Below are 17,575 nucleotides of genomic sequence, written 5' to 3' on the forward strand. Positions count from 1 at the left end.
ATGAATAACCTACATTATAATGTACGTAGTTACCAATAAATACACTTTTTTTCTGTTTAGCCTCCAGGAATCACCGTCAGGTATTACTTCAGAGGATAATATGCATGAGTGTAGTCTTGTACAGTCTCAGATCGATGGTTAATTGAAACCTAACCACCAAAGAACGACTACGGTGTCAGCCACAATTCGAAACAAGGAGAAGCAGTGGAGAAGGGCAGGCAGGCTGGAAGACTGCAGTTGACCTGAGGCAGAGCGACCGATGCCGGACGGCTGTGGGCGGCCAGCCATAAGGGTGGGCGGCGGGGATCTAGTATTCAAATCCGTATAAAAGGAACTGCCTTTATTAAGATTTGAACATTGGAAATCTCTACTTCCAAATCAGCTGATTTGCGAAGACGAGTTCAACACTAGACCAACCCGGTGGGTTTTATGTCTGTATTTAGTTTCTGTGGACTTTATTCATACCATTTAACTATAATTTTTACGGGTTTATGCTAAACAAAAGGTAACTGTTTTTTTGCCCCAATCTTTTGTCTTTTACCCTAGATTTCTCTCAGTACTACTAGTAATAAAGTTGTGGGAAGATTTTATAAACTTCTTCAGTTCAGATCTCATATAAAACTACTAAAGTTATCCCTTAATTACATACAGGCTTGGCTAATTTTACTGAAGGCACAGATATCAGGGCAAAATCTTTTCCCAACCGACAATCGGTATAGAAGCATTTCCGAACCTTTGTTCATATCAACTTTCTTCTTTAATTTCACTAGTAAAACATGTCCTGGAAGTTTGTTACATTCTTAGTATATCTCTCTGTACACGGAGTGTCCTATTGTATAGTTAACTGAAGCATGTGCAATGACAAAGAAGGAAAGGAACTGGATTGAGGCCTTTGAGATGTGGTGGGTATCGAGAAGAATGGAGAGAATAAGATGGATGAATAGTGAGGAATGAGGAAATAATGAAATACTGAACAGAATTAAAGATGACTTATACGAGAGTAAGCAAAATGAAAGGAAACGAGTAAGGACATGTGGTTAGAGGAAGTCGAATCCTGACAACAGCATTGGAAGGATCAGTAGAAGCAGAAAGGAAAAAGATGAGGTGAAGCTTAGAAACTATAAGGGAACGAAAGAAAAGGTTTGGGACGGAAATGGATGGAGACAACGGAGGCGTAAGAGACCTGCCGATAGGCAGAATAGATAATTACATGCTGGGGTTAACGCAAACATATATATATATATATCAGTTATCACATGATATGAAGAATCCCCAGGTTAACTTGCACTTTGAACGCAAACTATAAAAAACCAATTCTTCGCGGTATCAGTCCCATACTGAGATTTAGGCGTGTGTTGCGTTTCCTAGATGTAGGACGCTTAAATGTCCGAATTAATTCAATATATAGTGAATAAGTTAGAAGATACTTGAAGAAGTTTGAAGATACTAAGAAATACTTGGCACTAAGAAGACATTTTGAAGAAAAGAATTACTACACACAACAATACGGCGGAAACCATCAGTAACATAATGAATGGCAACGAATACAGAGTATAATTAAGCAATAAATATACAAGATAAGATGTGTAACACATCGTGTGCCTAAATAGGTCGAACGATTTCTTGAGCGAGTGACTATTTGGGAATGTAGCGATTATATGAAAATATCAAAATGGTATTGTCAGTGCTTAAAAGGAAATTGCAAATGCCACCCAGTTTATTCACTTTCATTCAGGATAACCTATCTCGGAGACAATAAAAGCAGCAAAAAAAGAATAGAAATAAATGAGAGAATTTTTTAAAAGTTTTTCTTCCGTATTTTCACCTGATGCGCTGTCTTCCATTTTTTTACTTTCTTGTACGAAGTAAAGGAAGTATTGTGATCGCGAAAAATTTCGGTTTTCACATTTTAATGGCAATATCCATTTTGACCATTCCTGAATCCATTTTGGCTAGTTTCGGTGTGACGTCTGTTACGTACGTATGTATCTCGCATAACTCAAAAACGATTAGCCGTAGGATATTGTAATTTTGGATTTAGGACTGTTGTAACATATAGTTGTGTACATCCCCTTTTGATTACAATCGGCTGAACAAAAAATGTCCAAAAAACCCCCAAAATCCAAGAAATTCGTATTTTGGACTTTTTCGTAACTGCAGTAATAAGCCCTTTCTTTTCTTTTTCCTGTTTAGCCTCCGGTAATTACCGTTCTGATAATACTTCAGAGGATGATATGTATGAGTGTAAATGAAGTGTAGTCTTGTACAGTCTCAGTTCGAACAGTCTCAGTTAACGTGTAGTTAACTGAAATCCAACCCCCAAAAAACACCGGTATCCACGATCTGGTATTCAAATCCGTGTAAAAATAACTGACTTTACTAGGACTTGAACGCTGGAACTCTCGACTTCCAAATCAGCTGATTTGGGAAGACGCGTTCACCACTAAACCAATCTTATATTAGTAGGTTGCCCTAATATAAGCTCTAACTGAGAGCTTTTCAACGGTACATATTTTCACTGGTTCCAATTATAGCCAAATGAAATTTTAATTAATGAAATATTTGTATCTTACAAGGGGAAGGCACATCGGTTCGAATCAAACTTCATCTCCTTTTTAACCTTTTTTTAATTTTTATGTATTGATTTATTAATAATTTATAAACCTCTGATTGTAGAAAAAAAATTACGATATATAATAATTCAATAATAAAAAAAAAAAACAAATGAAAAAAATATGAAACAAGTGATTTTATGTACTTTTCATTTACAAAAAATGTGTATAAGTAATTTAACAGGCGTACAAGAAAGTCATGTGGTGTGTCCACATCAGATTTTTTATTCTGTGAAAATACGTCAGGCTTCACGTATCTCTCGTAAATTACTTTTTTCTTCTTTTTTTTTTAACTGAATTTTTACGGGCATCGACTGCTAAGGTCATTAGCCCTCGTCACATTCTTTAAAAGAAATTATTATCTCCATCAGGATCGTCATATGTAAGGGTGTAAAGGGCCCTTACATTTTATTTAAAAACAAACTTCACAATAAACATTAAAACATGAAAGACAAGGACAATCACAAACACTTACGGGGTGTAAAGGGCCCCAATATTAAAATTTGAGATAGGTTCTCAAAAGACCATGAACTTAAAATTAAAATTAAACTAATCAATACCATATCTTTCTTTCTTCTACGAAGTCTCATTTATAGTTTGCTTAAGCACCCTCGGGGCGACCAGAACCGCCGTTGAGCAGTATATCAGTCGTGCCAGGGTGCCGTGGCAGTTGAATCCTTCTTATATCAGGCCATAGGCATGCACGGCGTACACCCATAGCCTCGCGCCCTCAATCCACCCTTGAGGGTCCCCCATGCCATCATCGGACACACCCCGACTCACTGCTCTTGAATGCAGGTGAGCCAAAGTGGCCTAGGCAAGAGGGCTACCTCCCGTCACTATACGTGCCACGCTTCGAGACTCCCTTATATGTATATATAAAACTACCGCTTAGAGTATCTCTTACCACAGCTTTAAACTTTCATTTTATAGACTTTTAAGAAGTCCACTGGCGTGTAAAAATGCAACTATATTTTCTTCATTTTCATTATCTTCATTTTCAGTATTTTATTTTATTTTTTCATTTTCTTCATTTTCAGTAAATTACTGTTTAAGTTCCTTTACTATTTTTTACTCTCTATATTTCCTTTTAAAGCCAAAATCACTAACCCCCATTAGTATTTAAAAAAAGTACATTCACTATTAGCCTAGATCTTTGATTTATGAGATTCTTCGCTAACCTCTTTCTTTTCCGATACTTCATTCTGCCCATACTCGATCAACCCAGTCTAATTTTGAAAACTTTCCGGTAACACCACATCTCAAAAAAAAGCCCCTATTCTTTTCTGTCTCCCTTATTTTCATATTTCACTACCGTTAAATGCCTCACTTTATAAAACACCAATATTTTTAAGAATTTCTTTCTAATACCAAACTCTAAATTTGATCTCAGTAAATACCTTTTCTTCATGAAACCTCTCCTAGCTTGTAAAAAACTTTATTTATGTTTTCTTTACATTATCCATATCTTTGTAATTTATCATTTATTTATTCTTTTATATAAATAATAGATTCCTCCTGCTATTGGTGTAATTGGTTCACCCAACACCTCACTATTCTTCTTTTTGTCACACTTCTTTAATATTGTTTACTTATGAAATTGAATTTCTTTCACCTCACAGAACGTATATTCATTTATTACTTCTAGATATGCTATAATATTTTATATCAAGTTTATATATTATAACTAGTTTAAAATTATTGAAAATTTTATAATATGGCGGAAATTTAAAGAAAATAAAAGTAAACTAACTTAACGACATGTTCTTAAAAATATATATATTATTGTATAACTGTTTATTCTCAGAATTTCTTGACAAACTGAAACATTTTGAAGATAAAAAATTTAATTTATTGTAAAATATTACTTTGTTGTAAATTTCGGGAAGAAATTGATACATTTTTTTTGCAATAGATTATTATATAAGTACAATTTACATTAATAAAAAATTAGAAACAGAAATTTATTTTATAATTGAATGTGAAAAACCTATCATTTAAGTTAATAGATTCGGTAACAAACACTAGCACTGTATTTAATTTCAATAAATTGATAGGGATCATTATTGAAAATTACATATTTTATAGAAATATGTTGGGAAATTTGTAATATATTTTCGAAATTCTGAAAATGTTGCCTATTTCTCGAAAAATTAGATTAACATAAAAATATAAAACGAAAATTAATATTAATTGATAGATGTTAAACTACAAAAATTAGTTAAATTGGCTTTAAAATAATTTTTTAAGTCTCCGTTTAAAATAAATTTGGTCTTATTACAAACTGAATTAACCACCCTATTTGCATCACCCAGAATGCGTATATACCCACTTTGCATACATTTTTTTTTTATTACCTGAACACATGGGTCGAGAATTTTTGGTACCCGAGTGCACCAAACTCCGATTCCAGTTTGCGTACAAAAAAAAAAAAGTTATCCAGTACGCATACACTATTATAATAATAGTATACCTCCCAGAACAGAACACAATTGAAAGTATTGTTGTTGAGAATATTATTGCATCAAAAACTTGTTCTCTGGAAATGCTCCTGTCTAGACACTTGTCTTTTCTACTGCTACCAGTATCGGTGAATTTAAATAAATTTCTTTCGGTTGTACTGTAATAATTTCTTTGATTTTCCTCAAAATTGATCATTCAGTTATTTAATTATCAAATTATCTCATCTGTATTCACCTCTAAGTATTAATTTTTGCTAAGACTTCGTAATTACGGAATTAGAAATCATCAAAACAACCAATGGTCGGTCGACTTGTATATTACATAATGGTCAATCTTATCGTGAATTTCACAGAAATAAAAATTAAACTATTATTTAGCTCTGCAAAAAAACAAAAAACATATAAGTATAAAAAGCAGTTGAAAACGAATTGACTCGAAAATGTCATAAGTGTTGTTGCTCATGACAACTGCGCCGCTGACATTGCCCAAATCGACGTACAAAGAGCGGTGTGTCGTGCAAAAAAACGAGTTCGCGAAGAACTTGATACTCCTGTCCCGCAAATTTGTAATCAAGAATTTTTGAGAATTCAATTCGTTACCAAGGTATCTCAGCAAACAAATATTGACAGTATGCTGTACGAAAATAGAATCAAAGTTCAAAGTCTACAAAGGAAACCAGATAATCCAGAAGACATCGAACTGACTGAAGAAATGTTGAAAATTATTGATGGATCAAGCTTTTTGCTCGCTGGTGACGGCGTCGGTGATAGGATTCTTATCTTCGCAAGGGCTAAACTTAGAGAAGCTTTGGCAGAATCAAAACAATTTTTTATGGACGGAACTTTTAAGAGTTCTCCACTCCAATTCACACAGACATACATTTATGCAGATATGGGTAGCGCTCGTCAGGATACCAATATTGTTCCGGTAATATTAGCATTCTATCCAAACAAGCCACTTACAACTTACGAGAGAATATTTTGTTTAATTAAATCTGAGATTTCTTATTGGAGCCCTGAAAAAGTTGATATTGATTTTTAAATGGCTACCATTTCAACTCTGAAAAAAATCTGCTCTACTGCTCACAATCAGGGTGCCATTTCCATTTCGCCCAAGCTGTTTGGCAAAAAGTTCAAAAATACGGTCTTGTTACGCACTACCAACAGGATACTGAGATTCGTCAAATTATCAGGATGTGTACTGCTTTGGAATTCCTAAAAGCTGAGATTGTAGATGGTTTAAAGATCAAGGGTGATGCTCTAGAACTGGCAGATGATGAAGATGAATTGAATCAACGTCCGTTGCTTCCAGAGAAAAGCAAAGTGCTGATAAAGTTCTTAAATTACTTTGTAAGGCAATGGTTAGAGAATGGCAACGTTCCGATTGAAATGTGGAATTTTTATAGAACAAGACATAGAACCAGTAATGGAGCAGAAGGTCGCAACCATATAATAAACAATTTTCATAGTCACACCAATCCAAGATTCAAGAATATCGTCAAATATTTGAAGCAAGAAGCATCAAATGCCATGCAAAAATAATGCGTTTAGAACTGCACTTAGAAGAGGTGAAAAAAAATATGTATATACTATTTTATATGAACTAATAAAGAAGAGTACCGAAGTGTATGAAAACGACGGAGATATTAAAAAAATGTCTGAAAAAAAGTATTTTATTGTTAAATTAAATTAAAAAAGAAAACAAAAAAAGCTGTATTTAATGTTCACATTTACATAATGTGCACATTAACAGTCCCAAGTCTGTAAGAAAAAGTCTGAGAGAAAATGCAATTTTTTTAAGCATTATTTAGAAGAGAAGCAAACAAAATCAACATAAATGCCATATAATAGTATTATATATATCTGTAGTAAAAAATATTAAAAATAGCTAAAAAAAAAAAAAAAAAAAAAATGGGAAATAGCCTGTTTTTTGATTCTGTTTTTTTCATTTGCAACTTTTTGCAATCTTTTTTTTTAAATGTGCATGAATTATTTACAAAAAAAAAACAAAAAAAAAAACAATAATATCAGAACGCATACTATATAATTGTGAAAAGTATACGCATATATTTTTTACTGGTACGCTCGTCAGCCATCCAGTAAAAAAACCAAGTTTGCAGACAGGTGCAATAACTAATAATTTCGACAATTTTTTGATGCAATAAAATTCTCTACTTAGGATTTTACCCCTGCAAACACATTACATATAGCATATAAGTAGTAATAATTGAATATAAATATCTATCATAAACAAATCGTAATCATTCTTTTTAAAATTAAAAAAAAAAGGTTTACCTTTTTATCGATTGTATAGATTATATGGTCAATGTAAATTATTGTTTTTTTTGTTCTCATACTGGACAACATTTTTTTTTGGTACGCAAACGGAGTTTGGTGCACTCAGGTATCAAAGGTTGTCGACCCATATGAGCTCAGATAATTAAAAAATAAAGTGTACGCAAAGTGGATATTTTTTGAAGGTGTACGCATTCTGGATATACGCAAATAGGGAGCCACCGATTTAATGCCTTGATTATTTTCTATTTAAGTGAGAATTTTACAAATATCTTAAGTTTCTTTCAGAAAAAAATTAATTCATTGGAATTTGGTAAATTTCCAAATTATTTAATTATTTTTCGTATTTGATTTGGTAACAAGTTACCTTATAGAAAAAATATATTTGTTCTTAGCAAATTTATTAGTTATAATATATAAAACCGAAGACTAGTAACGATGTAACATCACAATGTATTTAATCAACACGCAAAGGTTCATGTATTTGTGACGTTGACATCACATGAAGTAAAAATCCATTCTTTATTGTTGAGAATTTCACCTGATTCCAGGTAGTTTCGATACCAGATGTATTGGACACATTTATAAAATTAAAAAAATTCAACTCATTCCTTAAGTGGTCGTAGTTTTGTGGCTAAATTAATTCAAGCTCAACAATCACTCACCAGATGCAAAATTGTAATCGGGAAATATGTACTTTGTAATAATTGTTAATTATACAATATTTATTTCCTTTTAAATGTGTAAAAAATAATTAAGTGCGTGGAATAAGTTCTTAAAATAGTAAACAAGACAAAATTTTTCAATATCAGACAGCTGTCTAATACTGATAAATAAATATATTAACAAAATAATATTAAAAAACCGTAAATTTTTGAAAATTCAATGCTTAAAATAAGGTAAAGAATTATTTGTTTCTGCCATAACTCAATTGTTTGAAGAAGTATTTAAGTGTTATTTTGAATACATTAAAATGCTTAAAGAAATTACTGAGGATGTTACAATTTAAGAAAAAATAATATTTATAGATAAATTTATAATTTTTAAAAAGTTGCACTTTGAAGTTTTAAATACTTTAGTCAACTGTCCTTTTTCCACAAAGAATGGCGGTTTATAACTTTTCTACAAAATCTTATTGAAATATGCTAATATGTTCTTGAAGTACGAATTTCTATGGAAAAAAAACTATTGCGCAGTTCACGCAAGAAAACCAAGTTCTTATTTCCGACGACCTCATTATTTCGATTAACGAGCATTCTCTGCACAAAAGCATCAGGTTTAAACCCATCTGTGGCTCACTGCATAAATGCATTAAAAAATACACCACTATACAATCAAAATAACCTCAAAACCATTTTCGATCTTAAATTGAACGTTAAATAAAGAACGACTAAACCTAATCTTCAATATATTTTCACACATACACCCTAGAGGTGTATGTGTGAAAATATATGTACTACTACAGTACATAAATTTCAATGAAATTGATCTAGTATTTTTGGTGATTTTCGAGCCACGAAATTCTATACATAAATTGTATTTTCGTAATCCTCTCAAAACACAAAACGGTAAAGAAAATTAATTTTCACCCCGCAATTCTGGCATGTAAAATACATCAATGTTGTCCGCTAGCGTAACTCAGAAACGAATCAACAAATTTTCATCAATTTTCACATGCACAATTTCATATACACTACTGCAGCAAATCTAAATTTCAATGAAATTTATTTGCCGGTTTTGGAAATTTTTGACCACAAATTTTACACATAACTATCTATAAAAAAATATACATATTCATACCTCAAAACGTAAAGAAAATTCCGTTCAACCGAAAGTAAAACCGATAAAAGTCGGGAAAAACAGATGGTAACAAGAGTTTTAATTTTTATTTTTACATTTCTTTTGCACCTATATTTCTTAGTAATCGCTACACAGCTTTGTAACATACAAGAAAATTAAAAATATAGTCGTAATAATAACAAAAATGAACGCATAATAATGTATTAATTTTTAAACATGTTTTAAAATAAATTACTTATTATTTCCAGACTTTTTATCTGATAAATATTTTATAAATGCACCCACACGCGTATGTGCGTGCGCTAAACAACGCTACATAGAAAAAAAAGATAAATGGATTTTTAAGAAACTAAGATAAAAAGACAAAAAAGAAAAGGATAACATCAAAAAATAAAGATAAATAGAACTAAATAAAGCAGTAATAAATCATATTCTGAAGTTACAGTAATGTTCATAAGATAACGTCGATTCTTCCAATCAGATTTCCTATCAACCTTTTACCCGTATCACTTTTTTTTAAATATTCTTTTAAAAGCATCTAATCAAATTATTGACAGCTTTAAAAATTCATAAACTCCTGACACATTAAGCGATATAGATAACTCACTCTATAGATGATGTCTATATAGATGAGTGTAAGCGTGCGCGCTTATTAATATTTATTTTTATTTTTGTTGTTGTCTACCTGTAAATTCAATTATGAAATATTAAGAAATGTAGCAGTAAAAATTATGATGGGTGTATACAAGGTAGGATAAGGTCCAATTATCATTCAATTTACGAACAAAAATATAACTTACAATATTTCAATTACAATAAATTTTAACATATTTAATTACATTACAGAAATTCCTTTAAAAGCCCATTAAAATATTTCTCAAATTCAATTTATTTTAAATTTATTCTTGAATTGATCATGTTACTTTCCCGGCATAATAGCTGTAGAACTAGGCCATATCCCATAATAGGATATGGGATTTTTGCATTTCTCGATGTTTCATGACCCAGAAACCCCCAAAAAAAACAAAAAAGGAAGGGGGAAAATTTTCGTACGTACGTATTTTGTGTTTTTTGACTGGATAACCCCGATTTTAATGAAATTTTGTACAGATTCGCGTATATGGCGGAATTTTTTTTTTTGTAAAATTTTGGGGTCAATATCTCCAGCGACTTTTGGGGGGTCAATTTTCTCAAAATTTCGCAAAAAAACTTCACTTTAAATTAAGATCAAAATATGAGTGCATGTTTACCTTGCCATTTAAAAAAAAAAATCCCCAAATGTTCCCCCTTCCCCAAAATCGAAAAAGCTATCTTTTTATTTATTGCATAATAGTAATGAACGCGATCCAAAAGAATACTTTGGGAGCAGTATCTGGGGAAGCCGATCAAAGTCTAAAAGTATAAACTTTTTGTTTTTTCAAAACGTTCTTGTTTTAATACTACTAAAACTTTAATAATCATTTAGTAATAACAGTACTACACAATTTTATCATACAGAGTATTCCGGGACGTATTCGCCGAACTTCAGGAACTGTTTTAGGACACCAAAATGAGCAAAACACGTTCATATCGACAGAAGTCCTATTTTGCTTTGTTTTTCTTCTGGACGCCATTTTGTGAGTTTCTACAAAAAAAAATTATTTCTCAGTAACGGATAAACCTCCTTTAATTCAATTTGGCAAATCTAAGTCTAGTGTCTTGTTCCACAAAATAAAAAAAATCTGAAAACTTCACCTTCAAAAATTTCGAACTGACGGCCATATTAATTTTTTTAAACTTTTCTATATCTTTATAATTATTTGTTTGATCAGATTTTTACTTATTGTAAAATTTATTAAACATTTTATTTTGAATAAAATGACACATAATTTGTAAAAATCCGTTGAGTAACAATCGAGTTATTGCATACAATTAATCACCAGGAAGTACGCTTGCGCGCCTTAATGCAGGTGGCAATTTTTATTATTAATTTATTTTTATTGCCGGCCTCCGTGGCGCGAGTGGTAGCGTCTCGACTTTTCATCCGAGGTCCCGGGTTCGAATCCTACTAAGGCATGGCATTTTCACACACGCTACAAATCATTCATCTCATACTCCTCTGAAGCAATGCCTAACGGTCGACCCGGAGGTTAAACAAAAAAAAAAGAAAAAAATTATTTTTATTAATTTACTATTATTATTTATTATTAACAATTTTTTTTTAAATTTGATCAAAAAAATAACTACGAAGATACTGAAGATTAATGACAGGGGGTTTTTTAGTCGGTCCAGGCTTGATACGGGTGCGTTGTGGTATCTGCGAGTAGATTATTTGGCCTCCTCCCCCAGAAAAAAATTATAAAAAAATAACTGCAAAAATATTATCATACCATTTAAATGAAATCACTTTTCAATTATTAGTTTATATTTTAAAATGACTATGTATAAAACTTAAACGTCATGTGATAACAGTATTTCGTTAAAGATACACTTGTTTAAATTATACTCATTTTATAAACAATAATAATACTAAAAAATGGAAAGGGTTAAAAAGGAAGACATAAAAATAAAGATACAGAGGTGGAATGGAAAAAGTTATAAGAAGCTTAGATGATAATGACGCGTTACCGAGAGAAGCAAGAGAAGAATCTTTTAAAAGTTGTCGGATGAATGATATCGAATGTAATGTAAGATGGCACGATTAATTTGGTCACGGATAACGGACGTTTCCACATAAAATTAGGATGTATAAGAAGAAATTAAAAGAAGGTACATTTGCTAAGTCAGTACTAAAAAGTGTACTTAACCGTAACTACCGAGTTATCTCGGTCGGTTAAAAATGATTTAGCTATGCGGTTTGCCGGGTCATTAATGATATTGTTTCAATAGGACCACACAATCACCGCAGCCCCATTTCATAAGTAGTACATCTAACTATAAAACATTCACGGCTATTAGTATATAGATACCTAGTACGTACGTAGACTACGTATAATCATTTTAAGATGATGATCAGAAAAGATTAAGAATGCAAAACCATTTGATATAAATAAATGAAGGACATTATAAAACAATTTCCAACACAACGTGATGCATGGTCGGCGTTAAGCGAGCCTTCGCGTGACCGGTCTACCTAGGGCTCGTTAAAACTGACTGATGCCGCTGGTAGCCGCGCGCCACTGCATCTGTGTTGCATTAGCGGCACCGTCCCCCCGGCACTATCCTTTTCTATAAACAACAAATAATAAACGAAAATATCAACAAAAAAATTTACATAAACTGGTTGCACACATCTAAAAACCATTATTTATTTAAAATAGTAGTTATAATAGTTTTATTACTCGGCAACTTATACAAACGGTAATAATAATAAAATTTAGTTCTTATATTTGAAAATCTATATTACCATTATTATGTATAACCTAGATACAATAAATTGTTCGACGCGATATACAATTGTATATCGTGTATTAGATATGAAATTATCGGCTTCGCAGATTAGAATATACTTCTTGTGTCTAAGCTGGAAGACAATTATAAAAAATAAAATAAAATAAAAATAAATAAATAAAAACGAAACATATAAGTTAAACTGAATTTGGATGGAACATATGTTTAAAAATCATAAGTAGTGGTACATAAAAGAAACCATTTTGAACAAATTTAACAAAGCAAAATGACGACGGTGTACCATTTTGTTTTGTTTTATAATTGAATTATAAATAATATACATAAGTTGGAAAATAAAAAAGATTCGGCTACAAATAGATAAAAATTACGGCAATACATACTAAATTAAAGTCGTTAAATAATTTTTTTTTTATAATTTCATAAAAAATGAAGAAACTATACACTGATTTTTGATGGGATGATTCTCTAATCAAGGACATCACAAAGTCTAATAAAATTTCAAAGATAAAAAACTGTTTTTTAAATAGGAATGTACGCACTGTCACTTACAGAACAAAGATTTTAACCAATTAAGAAACGGTTTTAGGTGTCATGACGTAAATCATAATACCTTATCTCAAGAATACCGAATATGTTATGTCATCATGTCAGGAATACATTGCCTTCTTCACCGAACCGAATATTATGCTGGATACTAGCATAACAGGCTCCCTTAAAACCAGACGACATTCAACGCTAAAAGTGACAACATCTTAACTCTGTTCAACATAAGTAGTGATTGTTAAATTTTACTGATAGAAAAATCAGCTCTAACTGGTACCTACTTGTACCTCAGGTGCTTTACACGTATCATATGCACTATATATATTCGCTGCAACTTATTAAGCAGATAAATATCAAAACTATTTTTTTTGATACCATTTTCGAACTGTTTCTATTTCCAGTTATTTATTTAATATTTAGTTATTGGTATATATCTTTTTACTTAGTAGCTGCAGAGATATGCTGACAGTAAAAAAATGAGGTATAGGTTTTTTGCATTTCTCGAAGTTTCATGACCCAGGAACCCCCTCCCAAAAAAAAAAGTCGATGGTAATGTTTATTCGTAAGTTTGGGGTCAATATCTCCAGGGGATGAGGTAGATAGTTTCTTTGGTGGGTGTTTTCTTAAAATTTAAAGATTTTCTCTAAAATGTTTCCCCTTTTACAAAATAAATCTGTCTTTATGTATTGCAAATTTTTTAACTGTTATTTTTTTTTTTTTGCCTTTAAGTCGTATTAGAAGTGAGGGAGCTGATCAAAGTTTAAAAATTTCGGTTTTTTTAATTAAAAAAATTTTTTTCATTTATCATTAATTTTTCGCTATATTCGAATCAATAATCAATACTAAACAAGTATAACAAATTATTGTCAGCTTTTTTCCTTATTGAGATGAGGAAATGTATAAATCGTGTTACACAACAGAAATGAATCCAATAAATTGTTATATACTAACTTGTCTCAGAAGTTCTTATTACTTTGATACATGTAAAGAACCTCAGATACAAAAGACAGTCGGTGTAAAGAATAATTCTCAAAATAATGATGTTCACTACACAGCCAGCCTCTATGGTGAAGAGAGTTAGGTGAGTTAACTATAATAATGGTAATAATTTATTTAATGATGCTGGGGGATTGGGCACCGAGCTAGAGCCTGTGGCGGTCCCGATAGACGAGGACATTGCTTCAACTGTGGGATTGCGGGGCATCTACGTAAGGATTGACCAACGGAGGCCAAATGTACCCTTTCTAATTCTCGGGAACATTCTCTCGGGGGACGCGGCTGCAGGACTAAGACCATATAATGAGATGCTTTTCCTGCGTTTTGGGGAAGACCCGGGTTGGGACAGCCCTGTCCAGGAGTAGTAGGCCGCTTAGGGGTCCCGCAGCCGGTGATTGGACAGAGACTCCCTTAGTGTTCCGATCGAACTTCGATGAGGGGAGCAAAGAAAGACCGTTGTTCCGGTGGAGGTTCCTCATTTGAAGCGTGGCATCAAGACCGGAGTCTCGGTGGGGGGATCTGTACGAGGTCCCCTCATTAGGAGCATGGCGATTAATTAAAGAATGAGTCCCAGCTGTCTGGGGGAACATCAGTTCTCGGCTAGACATTGGAGGCGAAGGCACCCCCTGGAGCTACGTTCATGCTTGGTTTCGGGTCTGGCTTCAGGGAGGAGGGGGGATAAAAACTGATGAAGTCAAAATTTTTTTTTAAATACCATAATACACCAATTTAAAAATTAAATACAGTAAGCATTGTTAAATAACTTCTTATTACAATACAGCAATAAATTTGAATGTACATATATATTTTGGCTAGGACATTATTATCAACGTCTGGATAAGAAGTTAACAAAATTTAGAATGATTATATTGATGTTTTCATTATATATTTAAAAAGCGTGATACTTATCATTTATTACTGACATAAGAGAGGTGATACATTTGATATACAGCGATTTTCGAGACATAGCGTCATAAAAATTATGTATACTTACTAACCAAGCACATTATTGGGAGAGTCGAGTTAAAAACTGGAAATAAAGGTAAAAGTACGCCTAACTGTACTTACGCGTCAAAGAACACATTTGAATATAATAAAGCACCCAACTATAAGCTTACGGACAACCAATTCATAAAAAGTTCAGAGTAAAGACGAAGCGCGTGTGAGATAAATAAAAATAATCCACAGATTAATAAAGGAGGTAAAATAGACGAAACACTAGAAACTAGTATAATACCTGTACCAGTACATCATATTAGATAAAATTCTTGTAAGATCACGTATTTCAATAAAAATTTACGAAAGTGAATTATTTTGATTTAAATACGACTGCTCAAGTTTCACTTGCTTTAAAAGTACACAAAGCTAACGTCTACGTAAAACAAAAAGGGGTGAAATTGACATAATAATCTGCAGGGAAAGATTTTTATCATGAGAACTTGATTATTATTGATATCAAATACATATAGACTGGTCAAATATACCAGTGCTAAAATAACTGAAGAAAAAATATCAGTAAAGTGAACACTAAAGTGGTAATTTTGAGGAAATAACACACACATGCACGCACACATATTTATATATGGGTTTTTGAGGTAAAATTTCTGAATTTATCTAATGTACCCCTTTATAAACATTTATATTAAAAAATTTGCAAATTAATCCTCAAGTTATAAATAATCCACCTGTTTACAATATGAGTTCGCACCATGAGTTAAATACTAATCAATTTTCATAAAATAAAAACCCAAAAATAATTTTGCCATAATAACTTAGAAATAACTTAGAAGTTCTTTTCCTTTAAATTTTCCCATTCTAAACAAATAAAAAATAGTTGAAATCTTTCTTTTTAATTATACTGTTATTTATAACACATTTTGAACGATAAGACAAAAGTTATAAAAAAGAGTTTTTTTATTAGATATTAAAAACAACGGAACGCTTAATAAAAACTCTACTTTCAGTTTTAATATATTTAGTGGAAGCACAATGAATTTCTGATAATTACTTTATTTATTACAATATGAATCTTTTTTTAAAAATTAAAAAATTAATATAATTAATTAATTAATATAAAATTAATATGTGTTAAAAATTACACTCCATATTGCAATTCGAACCAATCCAGAAGATTCCGGATGGAAGACAGTCATACCTATTAGATACGTGATCAGCAGTCAGCCACTTTTGGTCATATTTTCGTGATTGTAATTAAAGATCTAAATTTGTTTAATTTTAATAGCTATTTCTCATGAATAATAATGCTAAGGAACTCAATCTTTTGTTTTTTTTTTCAGATTACAGAAAATGGTATTTACCATCCGACATTTGTTTTTCTTAAAAAATAATTAAATAGTCGAAGTAAAACGTTTGCTATATGTCTATGAAAATCGAATCAGCTGTTCCAAGACTTAAAAAAACACAAAAAATCCAACCGAACATACTTAAACCCCCCTCCCCCGCCATAATGTAGGCGAGTAAAAATTATTAATTTATCGCGTGATTGGCTGCATTTATTGTTGTAGTACAAAAAATCATGAGCTCCATTTACAGTTGCAGAATAAAAAATTATGAGTTAAACAAACACACCCATCACACAAATTGTTTATAATACTCTAAGTAATTTAGTGCTACAGAGTTAGGTACACCAATACGGAGAACGTTTTTGTCTGGAATTATGAGAAAAAATGTTTTACTCAGAAATTATTTATGAAATAAAAAGCAGATATTTTCTCATATAACATTAATGGGGGAAAAAAAAATATATATTAATGGGTGTATGTGTGTGTATCCTTACATACACATTTAATGTAATGTATTTATTTACTTACATTAAAAATTATAATAAAAAATATTACAATGTTATATAATAATGTTATACTTAAGAATAACGAATTTAACTGGCAGCCAGTACGGAATTAACGACCAGAAGTTTTAAGAATGTAATGCTCGGTTTATAAGTGACATTTATTCTACCTGCGACATCAAAATTTTTTTTATTCCCTTCTTTTTTTAAACGGATTAAAATCGAATATCCTATCCAACTATCCAATTCCATTTTATACATCTCCAGATGACAAATATGACACAACTAAATGTAATCCACTACTGTTATTTAACACAGACTGTATCATTCTCCTGGGAAATATTAAAACTAAAATATTTAAATGATTCTTAATACAAAAAAAAACAAAAAAAAAGTCTGTCCACTGTTTTATTTACTTATTTTTAAACAAGAACTCACCTTGAATTGATAAATAAGACGCTTAAAGCTTAAAGAGTATGCATAATATTAAGCAGTTTAAAATTAGTAACTTACCTTAAATGTTATATACAGTTTGATTGGAAAGTACAAGTTAGGAAAACAATTTTTATAATTGTTCCAAGAATGATGAATAATTTCAAGATTTCTCAAAGCAGGTCTGAAATAAATAGAAAAATATGAATAAAAATTTGTTAAATGAAGCATAAAAAATA

This window comes from Lycorma delicatula, chromosome 6 (genome assembly GCF_047948215.1).
Source record: "Lycorma delicatula isolate Av1 chromosome 6, ASM4794821v1, whole genome shotgun sequence".
Taxonomy (NCBI): Eukaryota; Metazoa; Arthropoda; class Insecta; order Hemiptera; family Fulgoridae; genus Lycorma; species Lycorma delicatula.